Source organism: Lampris incognitus, unplaced genomic scaffold, assembly GCF_029633865.1.
Source record: "Lampris incognitus isolate fLamInc1 unplaced genomic scaffold, fLamInc1.hap2 scaffold_57, whole genome shotgun sequence".
NCBI lineage: Eukaryota > Metazoa > Chordata > Actinopteri > Lampriformes > Lampridae > Lampris > Lampris incognitus.
In genome coordinates this window covers 844,126-855,665 of record NW_026611535.1, presented here as the reverse complement: position 1 = coordinate 855,665, position 11,540 = coordinate 844,126, and the positions used below count along the sequence as shown (strand labels likewise).

Here is an 11,540-nt window from a genome sequence, read left to right as displayed (position 1 = left end):
ACTACTGAGTCTCATTTTGAATCGTCTTGAAGAATTTCCACAGAAGTTGGATCAGCCTATGTTCTCATTTTCCACTTTGATTTTGAGTATGATTCTGAATCCAGACCTTAATGGGCTAATGATTTTGATTTCCATTGATCATTCTTAGGTTATTTTGCTCTAAACACATTCCTCTGTCTAATGAATAAAGATTTTCAGCTGAAATATTTCATTCATCGAGGTCTATATTGTGTTTTTAGGTGTTCCCTTTATTTTTTTGAGCAGTGTATATGTAAACATCACCAAATTGGAGCTCCGGCAGGGACTTTGCAATTTTTAGAACCTGAAATACTGCAGCGGGTGCTGTATATGGATTGCAATAGCCTAAAACTTGTAGTCTGAAAATATATGTTTTTCTTCTTTCGTAAGGCGATCTAAACAGTTGTTGCTTTGAACAGCTGGAAAATGGACAGGTCTGTGCTGCTGCTCTACAGTTTCCACTGTTGGAACTTTGTTTTGCCCACATCAGTCACGTGAATGAAAACTATGAATAATACCACAGCAACAGAGTAACTCTTCGCAGTAGCCAAGCAAACTACAACAATGGCATTTCTGATGGAAAGTACAGAGCTTCTCGAAATTAAGGTTTTGGATAGAATTAACGGATGGCTCTTTCTGCATGTATTGGTTAGGGTAAAGGATTTATCTGCTCAGGCAGGAAATACCACAGAAATTACCACAGCAACAGAGATTAGCTCTTCGCAGTAGCCAATCTACGGCAAAGGCATTTCTGATGGAAAGTACCGAGCTTATCGTAGTGACAGTTATGGATAAAATTAACAGATGGCTCTTTCAAGAAGTTTGGGTTGGGGTTTATGTTAGGGTAAAGGTTTTACCTGCTCAGGCTGAATGCCAGAGCCAACGCATGTCAACCGAGTGCCTTCGCCAGCACCCACGTGCTGGCTTACAGATACCCCCAGGTTTAGGTATATGGATAGAGTTTGATGGGTTAAGTATAAGGTCAATTTGGATGTTTATTCTTTACAATCGATCTCCCGTTGTCTTGTATCTTGATTAGTTTTTCCTGTTTTAAACTTGAAGAGTTGTTGGTGGGTTTTGCAATACAAATATTTTTTTTTGGTTGAATTGAACTTTTCTGCAATTTAATTATTTAGGGTTAGGACTAAGTTTTAGATAAAATTAATTGATGAATTTCTGCATTTTTACCACTCAGAACATGTTCCTTCCCTTGATGTTCCCATAAAAGGAACACTGAACGGTCACCAAAAGCATAGCGCGTGTGATTAAACTACTTCTCTGTACCAGCTTCGTGCGCAGGAAGAAGCACCCCAGCTCATCATCGTGGGTGGCGGGACTCACTTTAGAAAAGCATTTCTCAAGATAAGAACTAAACAAATTATCCCCAAGATTAGGATAAGGTTTGGCTAAACTTAACGGGTGGCTCTATATCTTTCGGCTAGGGTATGGGGTTTTAATCTGCTCTGGTAGACAATCCTACAGAGAATGCCACAGCAATTAGAGACCAACTCTTCATGGCAGCCAAGCTAACTACAACAATGGTATTTCTGATGGAAAGTACAGAGCTTCTCAGAGTAATACTTTTGCATAAAATTAACAGACAGTGCTTTCTACATATTTCGGTTGAGGTAGGGTTTGGGTTTTATCTGCTCAGTCAGACAATCCCACAAAAAGAAAACCACAACAGAGAATAACTCTTAGCTGTAGCCAAGATATCCATGGCAAAGTCATTTCAGATAGAAAGTACAGAGCTTTTCAGAGTAAAACGTTTAGATAAAATTAAGGGTTGGCTCTTTCTACAACTTTTGGTTGGGGTGACGCCAAGTGTTTTACCTGTTCAGGCAGACAATCCCACAGCAACAGAGACCAACTCTCCGCAGTAGCCAAACTAACCACGGCAATGGCATTTCTGATGGAAAGTACCAAGCTTCTAGGAGTGATAGTTTTGGATAATATTAACATATGCTCTTTCTACATGTATGGTTTGGTTAGGGTTTTACCTGCTCAGGCAGACAATCCCACAGAGTACCACAGCAACAGAGACTAACTTCATGGTAGCAAAGCTAACCTCGGCATTTCTGATGGAAAGTACCGAGCGTCTCAGAGTGATAGTTTCGGATAATATTAACATATGCTCTTTCTACATGTTTCGGTTTGGTAAGGGTTTTACCTGCTCAGACAGAAAATCCTACAGAGAATGCCACTTAAAGAGAGAGTACCTTCGCAATACACAAGCTATCTAAGAGTAAAATTTTTGGATAAAATTAAGGGTTGGCTTTTTCTAAGCTTCTGGTTAGGGTACAGTTACAATAAGGGCTTTATCTGCTTAGGCAATCAATCCCACAGCAACCGAGACCAACTCTTCGTGGTAGCCAAGCCAACCACGGCATTAGCATTTCTGAAGGAAAGAACCGAGTTTATTCGAGTGAAAAGGTTTTGATAAAATTAACAGGTTTTCTATCTACGCATTTCGGTTAGCAACATCTTTTTATCTGCTCAGGCAAACAATCGCACAGAGAATACCACAGCAACAGAAATTAACTCGTCACGATAGCCAAGCCAACCACGGCAGTGCCATTTCTGATGGAAGTACTGAGCTTCTGGGAGTTAAAGTTGTTGATAAAATTAACGGATGGCCCTTTCTACATGTTTTGCTTAGGATAAGCGTTTCATCAGCTCAGGCAGGCAATCGCACAGAATATGGCTTCACCGTAGCCAAACTAACCATGGCATTTCTGATGGAAAATACCAAGCTTCTAGTGGGAGTTTTAGATACTATTAACGCTGTTAGGGTTTGTGGAAGACCCAAAGCGCACGACACCAAGCAGAGAAAGAGTTTGCCGAAAGTGGCGTACTTTATTTACGGTTCATACAAAGGTCCAACGGGACAACATACACGGCAACGAAAAGAGTCCGGCGAGTCGCTTTGCGGGTAGTCACCAACAAACAGAGAAAATCTCACAGGTAATCCAAATTGCGGACACAGCAGGATGATTCTGCAGGGAAAAAAACTCCGGAGAAAATAGCAAATTCACGGGTTGAGATAAACTCGGAGAGAATAAACAGAGAAGTGTAACCACTTCAACAAGGATGTTACGGCACGAACTGGCAACGGGCTCCGGGAGACGAGCAAACTTAAGCCCAGCCCTGACGACTAAGCCCAGCCCTGACGAGCTGCAGGCGCGGGATGGGCAAGCCGTAACAAACGCACACAGTAAAATTCTGAGTGTTAATTTAATTGAGAGTGTATAAATGGAACCGAAAGGATCCATTTGTACACTCCGAGTTAAAATTAACACTCCATTTTTTACTGTGTATGCTTTTTCTACACGTTTCGGCTTGGTTAGGGTAAGGATTTTACCTGCTCAGGCAGACAATCCCACAGAGACTACCACAGCAACAGAGACCAACTCCTCATGGTAGCCAAGCCAATCATGGCAATGGCATTACTGATGGAAAGCACCGAGCTTCTCCGAATGAAGGTTTTTGATAAAGTTAACGGATTGCTCTTTCTACATGTTTCAGTTAGGTTAGGGTAAGTGTTTTACCTGCTCGGGCAGACAATTCAACAGAGAATACCACAGCAACAAGACCAACTCTTCGCAGTAACCAAGCCAACCACTGCAATGGCATTTCTGATGGAAAGTACAGAGCTTCATGGATTAATAGTTTCGGATAAAATTAACAGATGACTCTTCCTACATGTTTCGGTTGGGATAGGGTAAGGGTTTTACCTACTCAGGCAGAACATCCTACAAAGAATACTACTGCAACAGGTAATAACTTCGCGATAGGCAAGGTAATCACGGCAATGGCATTTCAGATGGAAAGCACAGAGCTTCTCGGAGTAAAACTAAGGGTTGGCTCTTTCTACATCTATGGTTAGGGTAGGGTTATGGTAAGGGTTTTTTCTGCTCAGGCAGACAAACCCACAGAAGATACCACAACAGAGACCAACTCTTCATGGTAGCCAAGCTAATCACGACAGTGGCGTTTCCGATGTAAAGTACTGAGCTTCACAAGTGAAAAATTTGGATAAAAATCAACGGATCGCTCTTTCTACATGTTTCGCTTAAGGTAAGGGTTTTATCAACTCAGGCAGACAATCGCACAGAGAATACCACAGCGAGACTAACTCTTCGCAGTAGCAAAGCTAACCATGGCAATTCTAATAGAAATTACCAAGCTTCTTGTAGTGATAGTTTCGGATAATATTAACAGATGCTCTTTCTACAAGTTTCAGTTTGGTTAGGACAAGTGTTTTACCTGCTCAGGCAGACAATCCCACAGCAACAGAGACTAATTCTTCATCGTAGCCAAGCTAACCATGGCAATGAGGCTGAAATGTACCGAGCTTCTCAGCATAATGGTTTTAGAGAAAATAAACAGACAGCTCTTTCTACATGTTTCGGTTGACTTAGGGTAAGTGTTTTACCTGCTCAGGCAGACAATACCACAGCAACAGAGACTAATTCTTCATAGCAGCAGAGCTCACCATGGCAATGGCATTTCTGATGGAAAATACCGAGCTTCTCAGAGTAAAACTTTTGAATAATATTACAGGAGGGTCTTTCTACGTTTCGGTTGGGGTTAAGTACCATCTGCTCGGGCGGACAATCCCACAGAATCAGTGACTAACTTTTCACGGTCGCCAAACTAACCACAGCAACGTCATTTGTGAGGGAGAGTACCAAGCATCTCGTAGTGAAAGTTTTGGATCAAATTAACGGATGGTTCTTTCTACATGTTTCGGTAGGGTTTGGGTTAGAGTAAAGTTTTACCTGTTCAGGTGGACAGTGCCCAAGCGCTGGCTTGGAGAAACCCTCAGGATTAGGATTATGGAGAGAGTTTGATGGGTTAATGGTAGGCTCAATTTGGATGTTTTTTCTTCTTTACGATTGATCTCCCACTGTCTTGTATCTTGATTAGTTTACCCCGTTTAAACTTGAAAAATTGATGGTGGGGGTTGGAGCATTATAAATGATTTTTTTTAAGTTCACTGCTATGGCAGTTTGTTTTTAGGGGTAGGTTTAAATAAAATTGATGGCTCTCTGCATTTTACCACTCAGAGCATGCTTCATTCCACAAAAGCACAGAGCTTGTGATTAAACCACTTCTCTATACCTGCTTTATGCTCAGGAAGAAGCATCACAGCTCATCATCGTGGGTGGCAGGACTCACTTTAGAAACATCTCAAGTTAAAAAGTACAAAAATGATTCCTGAAATGGCACATCACGTTCTTCATAAATTTTATGTCCATTAAAATTCTGTTAACCTCTTTCAATGTTGTATTATGTAAATTGCGTGAACACAACATCCATTGCACGCTGTCCGTGTTGGGAGAGAGATCCCTCCTCTGTTGTTCTCCCTGAGGTTTCTTCCTATTTTTTCCTCCCTGTTAAAGGGGTTTTTTAGGGAGTTGTTCCTTATCCGATGAGAGGGTCTAAGGACAGGATGTTGTGTTGCGGTTAAGCCCACTGAGATACATTTGTAATATTGGGCTATACAAATAAAATTGATTTGATAGTAGGATCAGGTTTGGATAAACTTAATGGGTGGCTCTATGTCTTTTGATTAGGGTAAGGGTTTTATCTGCTCCGAAAGACAATCCTACAGGAGAATACCACAGCAATAGAGACTAACTCTTCACAGTAGCCAAGCTAACCACGATAATGGTATTTATAATGGAAAGCACCGAGCTTCTCAGAGTGAGTTTTAGATAAAATTAATTGACGGATCTTTCCACACCTTTGGGTTGGGGTAGGATTTTACCTGCTCAGGCAGACAATCCAACAAAGAACACTACAGCAACAGAGACTAACTCTTCGCAGTAGGCAAGCGAACCATGGCAATGGCATTTCTGATGGATAATACTGAGCTTCTCAGAGTGAAAGTTTAGAGTTGAATGCCCGGGCCAGCGCGTGTCACCAGAGTGCCAGTGCTGGCTTGGAGATACTCCCAGAATTAGAGTTAGGGATATGGATAGAGTCTGATGAATTAAGGATAGGGTAAATTTGGATGTTTCTTTTTTACAATTCACCTCCCATTGTCTGCCATCTTGATTAGTTTACCCTGCTTTAAGCTTGAAAAGTTGTTGGTGGGGTTTAGAGCAATATAAGCTTCTTTTTTGAAGTTGTCTTCTATTGCACTTTAATGTTTTTAGGGTAAGGACTAAGGGTTTAGGTCTGGATAAAACTGGTGGATTTCTGAATTTTCCCCGCTTTTTCACCCCTCAGAATGCGCCCCTTCCTCGAAGCTCCCATAAAAGGAGCACTCAACGGTCATAAAAGCAGAGTTTGTCATTAAACAACTTCTCTGTACCCGCTTTGTGCTCAGGAAGATTCACGACAGCCCATAATCGTGGCTGGCGGGAATCACATTTCAAGTTGAGAACGGCAGAAATGATCGCTGAAAATAGTCTTCTGAGCTTTTGGTTAGGATTACGTTTGGATAAGCTTAACGGATGGATCTTACGGTTAGGGCTGGGGTTTGATCTGGTAGGGCGGACAATCCTACAGCAGAGACTGGCTACCTGAGCAAAAAAAAAAAAAAGAAACCTCTTACCCTAGTTCTACCCCAAGTCTAAGAGAAATGTAGAATAAGCTATCCGTTAATTTTATCAAAACCTTTCACACCGAGAAGCTCTGTACGTTCCATCAGAAACACCACTGCAGTGGTTAGCTTGGCAACCGCCAAGACAGTCTCTGTTACTATGGTATTCTTTGTGGGATTAATTCTTAGCAGGAGTCAAGCTAACCACGGCAATGGCATTTCTGATGGGAAATACTGAGTGTCTTGGAGCTTTAGGTTTGTATACAATTAATGGATGGCTCTTTCTACATTTTTAAGGGTTGGGATAGGTTTAGTATAAGGGTTTTATGTGCACAGGCACACAGTCTCTGTTGCTGTGGTATTCTCTGTGGGACTGGTGCTTTTGAGCAGGAAAAACCCTCACCATAACCCTACGCCAACCCTGACCGAAAGATGTAGAACGAGATAGCTGTTAATTTTATCCAAAACTTTCATTCCGAGAAGCTCAATTACTTTCCATCGGAAATGTCATTGCCGTTGATAGCCTGGTTACGTTAAGTTAGTCTCTACTGCTGTGGAATTAACTCTTGGCAGTAGCCAAGCTAACCACGGCAATGGCATTTCTCATGTCAAGTACCAAGCTTCTCAGAGTGAAAGTTTTGGATAAATTTAGCAGATGGCTCTTTCTACATCTTTTGGTTAGGGCTTTATCTGCTAAGGAAGACAATCCCAAAGAGAATACCGCAGCAACAGAGACTGTCTGCCTGAGCAGATAAAACCCTTACCCCAATACTAACCGAAAGATATAGGATGAGCCTTCCATACATTTCATCTGAGAAGCTCAGTACTTTCCATCAGAAATGCTATTGCAGGGGTTAACTTGGCTATCGCTAAGAGTTAATCCCATAGAGAATACCACAGCAACAGAGTCCAACTTAGCAGTAGCCAAGCTTACAACGACATTTCTGATGCAAAGTACCGAGTTTCTCAGAATGAACGTTTTGAATAAAATTAACGGATGTCTCGTTCTACATCTTTTGGTCAGGGTTGGCATAGGGTTAAGGTGAGAGTTTTTCCTGCTCAGAAGTACAATCCCACAGCAACAGACTGTCTGCCTGAGCAGATAAAACCCTTATACTAAACCTATCCCAACCCATACTTTCCATCAGAAATGCCATTGCTGTGGTTAGCTTGACAACTGCCAAGACAGCCTCTGTTGCTATGGTATTCTCGGTGGGATTAACTCTTAGCGGGAGCCAAACTACCCACGGAAATGGCATTTCTGATCGAAGCACCCAGCTTCTCAGAGTGAAAGGTTATGGTTGAATGCCTGTACCAACGCATGCCACCCGAGTGCCTCCGTTACTGCCCAAGTGCTGGCTTGGAGATACTCCCAGGATTAGGGTTTGAGTTTGATGGGTTAGGGTCAATTTGAATGTTTCTCTTTACTATCAATCTGCTGTTGTCTTCTATCTCGATTAGTTTATCCTGCTTTAAACTTGGAAAGTTGTTGGCATTATAACTGATTTTTTTTTTAAAAAGTTGTCTGCAATTGCAGTGTAGTGTTTTTAGGGTTAGGATTAAGGTTTAGGGCTTGGATTTGATAAAATTGGCTAGTGGCTCTGCATTTAAAAAAAATTAACTCTGATCCACTCCTTTCCTTGATGCCCCCATAAAGGAACATTGCACAGACACCAAAAGCACAGAGTTTGTGATTAAACCACTTCTCTGTACTAGCTTCCTGCTCAACAAGAGCCACCGCAGCTCATCATCGTGGGTGGCAGGACTCACACTTTAGCAACACATTTCTCAAGAATTACAGAAATTATTAATTAAAGCAGGGGCGACAAACTCTGGCCTCGAGGGCCACAGGTATTTGTTGCAACCGTGCACTACACCACCTGATTTAACTAATTAGTTCACCTCCTGAATCAAGGAGGGAAAGGAACTAGTTTAAAATCAGGTGGTGTAGTGCATGGTTGCAACAAATACCTACAGACACTGCGACCCTCGAGTTTGACACCCCTGCATTTAAGTATAGTCTTATACATCTATTGGTTAGGGTTACGATTAGGGTTAGCTTTTGATAAACTTAACGGATGGATCTTCCGGTTAGGGTTTTATCTGCCAAGGCAGACAATCCCACAGAGAATACCACAGCAACAGAGACTGTCTGCCTGAGCAAATAAAACCCCAACCGAAAGATGTAGAATGAGCCATCCGATAATTTTACACAAAACGTTCATACCCAGAAGCTCGGCACTTTCCATCACAAATGCCATTGCCGTGGTTAGCTTGGCAACCACCAAGACAGTCTCTGTTGCTATGGTGTTCTTTGTGGGATTAAATCTTAGCGGGAGTCAAGCAAACCACGGCAATGGCATTTCTGATGGAGAGTACCGAGCATCTCCGAGCTTTATGTTTAGATGTAATTAACGGATGGCTTTTTCTGCATCTTTCTGTTAAAGTTGGGATACGTTTCGTGTAAGGGTTTTAGGTTAGGGCTGGGGGGTTTATCTGCTCAGGCAGACAATCCCGCAAATAATACCACAGGAAATTAGACTAACGCTTCACGGTAGCCTAGCTAACCACAGCACTTGCATTTCTGATGTCAAGTACCGAACTTCTCGGAGTGAAGTTTTGGATAAACTTAACAGATGGCTCTTTCTACATCTTTTGGTTAGGGTTTTATCTAATGCAGACAATCCCACAGAAACTAAGGTCTGCATGAGCAGATAAAACCTGTACCCTAACCCTACCCCAACCGAAAGATGTAATAAGATCCATCTATTAATTTTATGCAAACCTTTCACTCCGAGTAGCCCAGTACTTTTCACCAGATATGCCATTGCCGTGGTTAGCTTGGCTTTCGCGAAAAGTTAGTCTCTGTGGTCATCAAAGTGGGATTGTCTGCCTGAGCAGATAAAACTATTTCCCTAACCATACCCTTCCCTAACCAAAAGATGTAGAAAAACCCATCCATTAATTTTATCCAAACCTTTCACTCTGAAAAGCTCGATACTTTCTATCAGAAATGCCATTGCCGTGGTAAACTTGGCTACCGCAAAGTTAGTCTCTGTTGCTGTGGTATTCTCTGTGGGATCCTCAGCCTGAGCAGCCTAACCCCACCCGAACCCTAAGCAAAAGATGTAGAAAGAGCAATCCGTTACGTTTATCCAAACCTTTCACTCCGAGAAGCGCGGTAATTTCCATCAGAAATGCCACTGCCGGGGTAAGCTTGGCTACCGTGAAATTAGTCTGTTGCTGCGGGATTGTCTACCTGAGCAGGCAAAACCCTTACCCTCATTTCCTCGTCGTTTCCTCTATCCACTGCACTGCTGACAATACTGCAAGCATTTCTGCCGTGTATACGGATATTTCCTCATTGATCCTTTCCCCCTACTTTAATATGAAATTCTGGAACAATAAACTCTACTCTATTTACTGAACTCTTTGATGCATCCATATAAATCTGATGTAACTGTGGTAATTATCAATATAAGCCTGTGTTTTATGTGAATCGTAATTCAAATCCTTACATCTGTCTTCTAGCAATGCCGTCGCTGGTCCTAGCTTGCAGAGCAGTACGAACCGGGCTGAGTCTGCGGAGTCCATAATGTGGCCAGTTTATAGGTTCACAATGACAAAGGACCCACAAAGCAGACTGACACAGGCAGCAAAAGCTCCAAAAAGGTTTAACCGGGCAAAAAGGGTCGCTACACGGCAACCAGTCAGCTCAGGCAGAGGCGTCAGGCTCATCACCGGAGTAAAGACGAACTGGCAGCATGAGGGAGAAACGCATGGCTTAAATACACACATGGGGGAGATGATGACACACAGGTGCAACACATTAGGGCGGGGCCGGTAATCACACAGAAGGGAAACTTGACAGGAAGTGGCATCTGAAAACGAGACACACGTGAATACCACAATAAAACAGGAAACACTGGGGAATATGAAAAACTCATAAAACATGAGCTAGGATGTGGAGCGGGTCATGACGGTCTGAAATGTTGCTTTGGATGTGCTGTGACAGTTGCAGACCACAATGATCCTGTACTGCTTGATAACTTTGGATTTGTAATGCGGTGCTTTAAAACAGGTAATGTACCAGTGGTGTAAGATCAAATGCCCTTGTTACGTCTCCACGTCCGCTAACTCCTGCGCCGCCGCGTTATGTTAATGTGTTACGTTGACTTCCGCTAACTCCTGCGCCGCGTTCCAAGAGTAGCTGGCTGCAGACAAAATGGCGGACCTCCGCAAGAGGCCCCCCCCGCAGTTGACAGGACCATCGCGTGACCTCCGCAGTTGACAGGAGCATGCGCAAGAGGCAGTTGACAGGAGCATGCCCAAGAGGCACCTCCGCAGTTGACAGGAGCATGCGCAGGAGGCACAACAATAGCGATACGTTGGCTAGATAACGTTAGCCAACAATGTTAGCAATTGCGTTACGTTAGCTAGATGTCTAACAACACTAGCGAATGCCAGCTAACGTTTGCTATGGATGGTTAGAACGTGGGCTATTTTTCTAACGACTCGACCCTCATTAATCAGTTATTATCGGATACAGAAAGTCACTGCCTGAGTGTGTAACAATTATGGTAAGATTTACAGAAGCCCATTGAGGGCAAAATAACCTAGACTCAATGGCAAACAGATGCCCCTTTGAGCAAACACTGTGAGCACAATACACAGGCTCTCATAACATGGTGCCTTATCTAACCACAGTTTAAACACACCCATAAAACCTGCCATTATCTACTGCTGGGACAAATGAGACTGAAGGGGCTATCTACCGAAACTTACAAACACACACCAACTCACTTTGTAGTATAGGGCCCAGGTGAAGTAGTAGTTAAGTCAACATAGGCTTTTAGTATTCAATGTCTAAACGTAAAATACCTTCAAAACCTATCAAGCTGATCCCGAATGTGATGTGTACTCAATTGAGAAATTTGGCATTTCCTCTCATACAAGTCAAATCTTACAA

The 11,540-nt window shown here is 42.7% G+C and overlaps 4 pseudogenes; all 4 read right to left on the bottom strand.

The window, feature by feature from the left end:
• Positions 1-1,204: 1,204 nt before the first annotated feature.
• LOC130133966 (small nucleolar RNA U3) lies at positions 1,205-1,403 on the bottom strand (annotated as a pseudogene).
• Positions 1,404-5,078: 3,675 nt separating this feature from the next.
• On the bottom strand, positions 5,079-5,252 carry LOC130133967 (small nucleolar RNA U3; annotated as a pseudogene).
• Positions 5,253-6,246: 994 nt separating this feature from the next.
• On the bottom strand, positions 6,247-6,441 carry LOC130133968 (small nucleolar RNA U3; annotated as a pseudogene).
• A 1,757-nt stretch (positions 6,442-8,198) lies between these two features.
• LOC130133969 (small nucleolar RNA U3) lies at positions 8,199-8,382 on the bottom strand (annotated as a pseudogene).
• Positions 8,383-11,540: the final 3,158 nt, after the last annotated feature.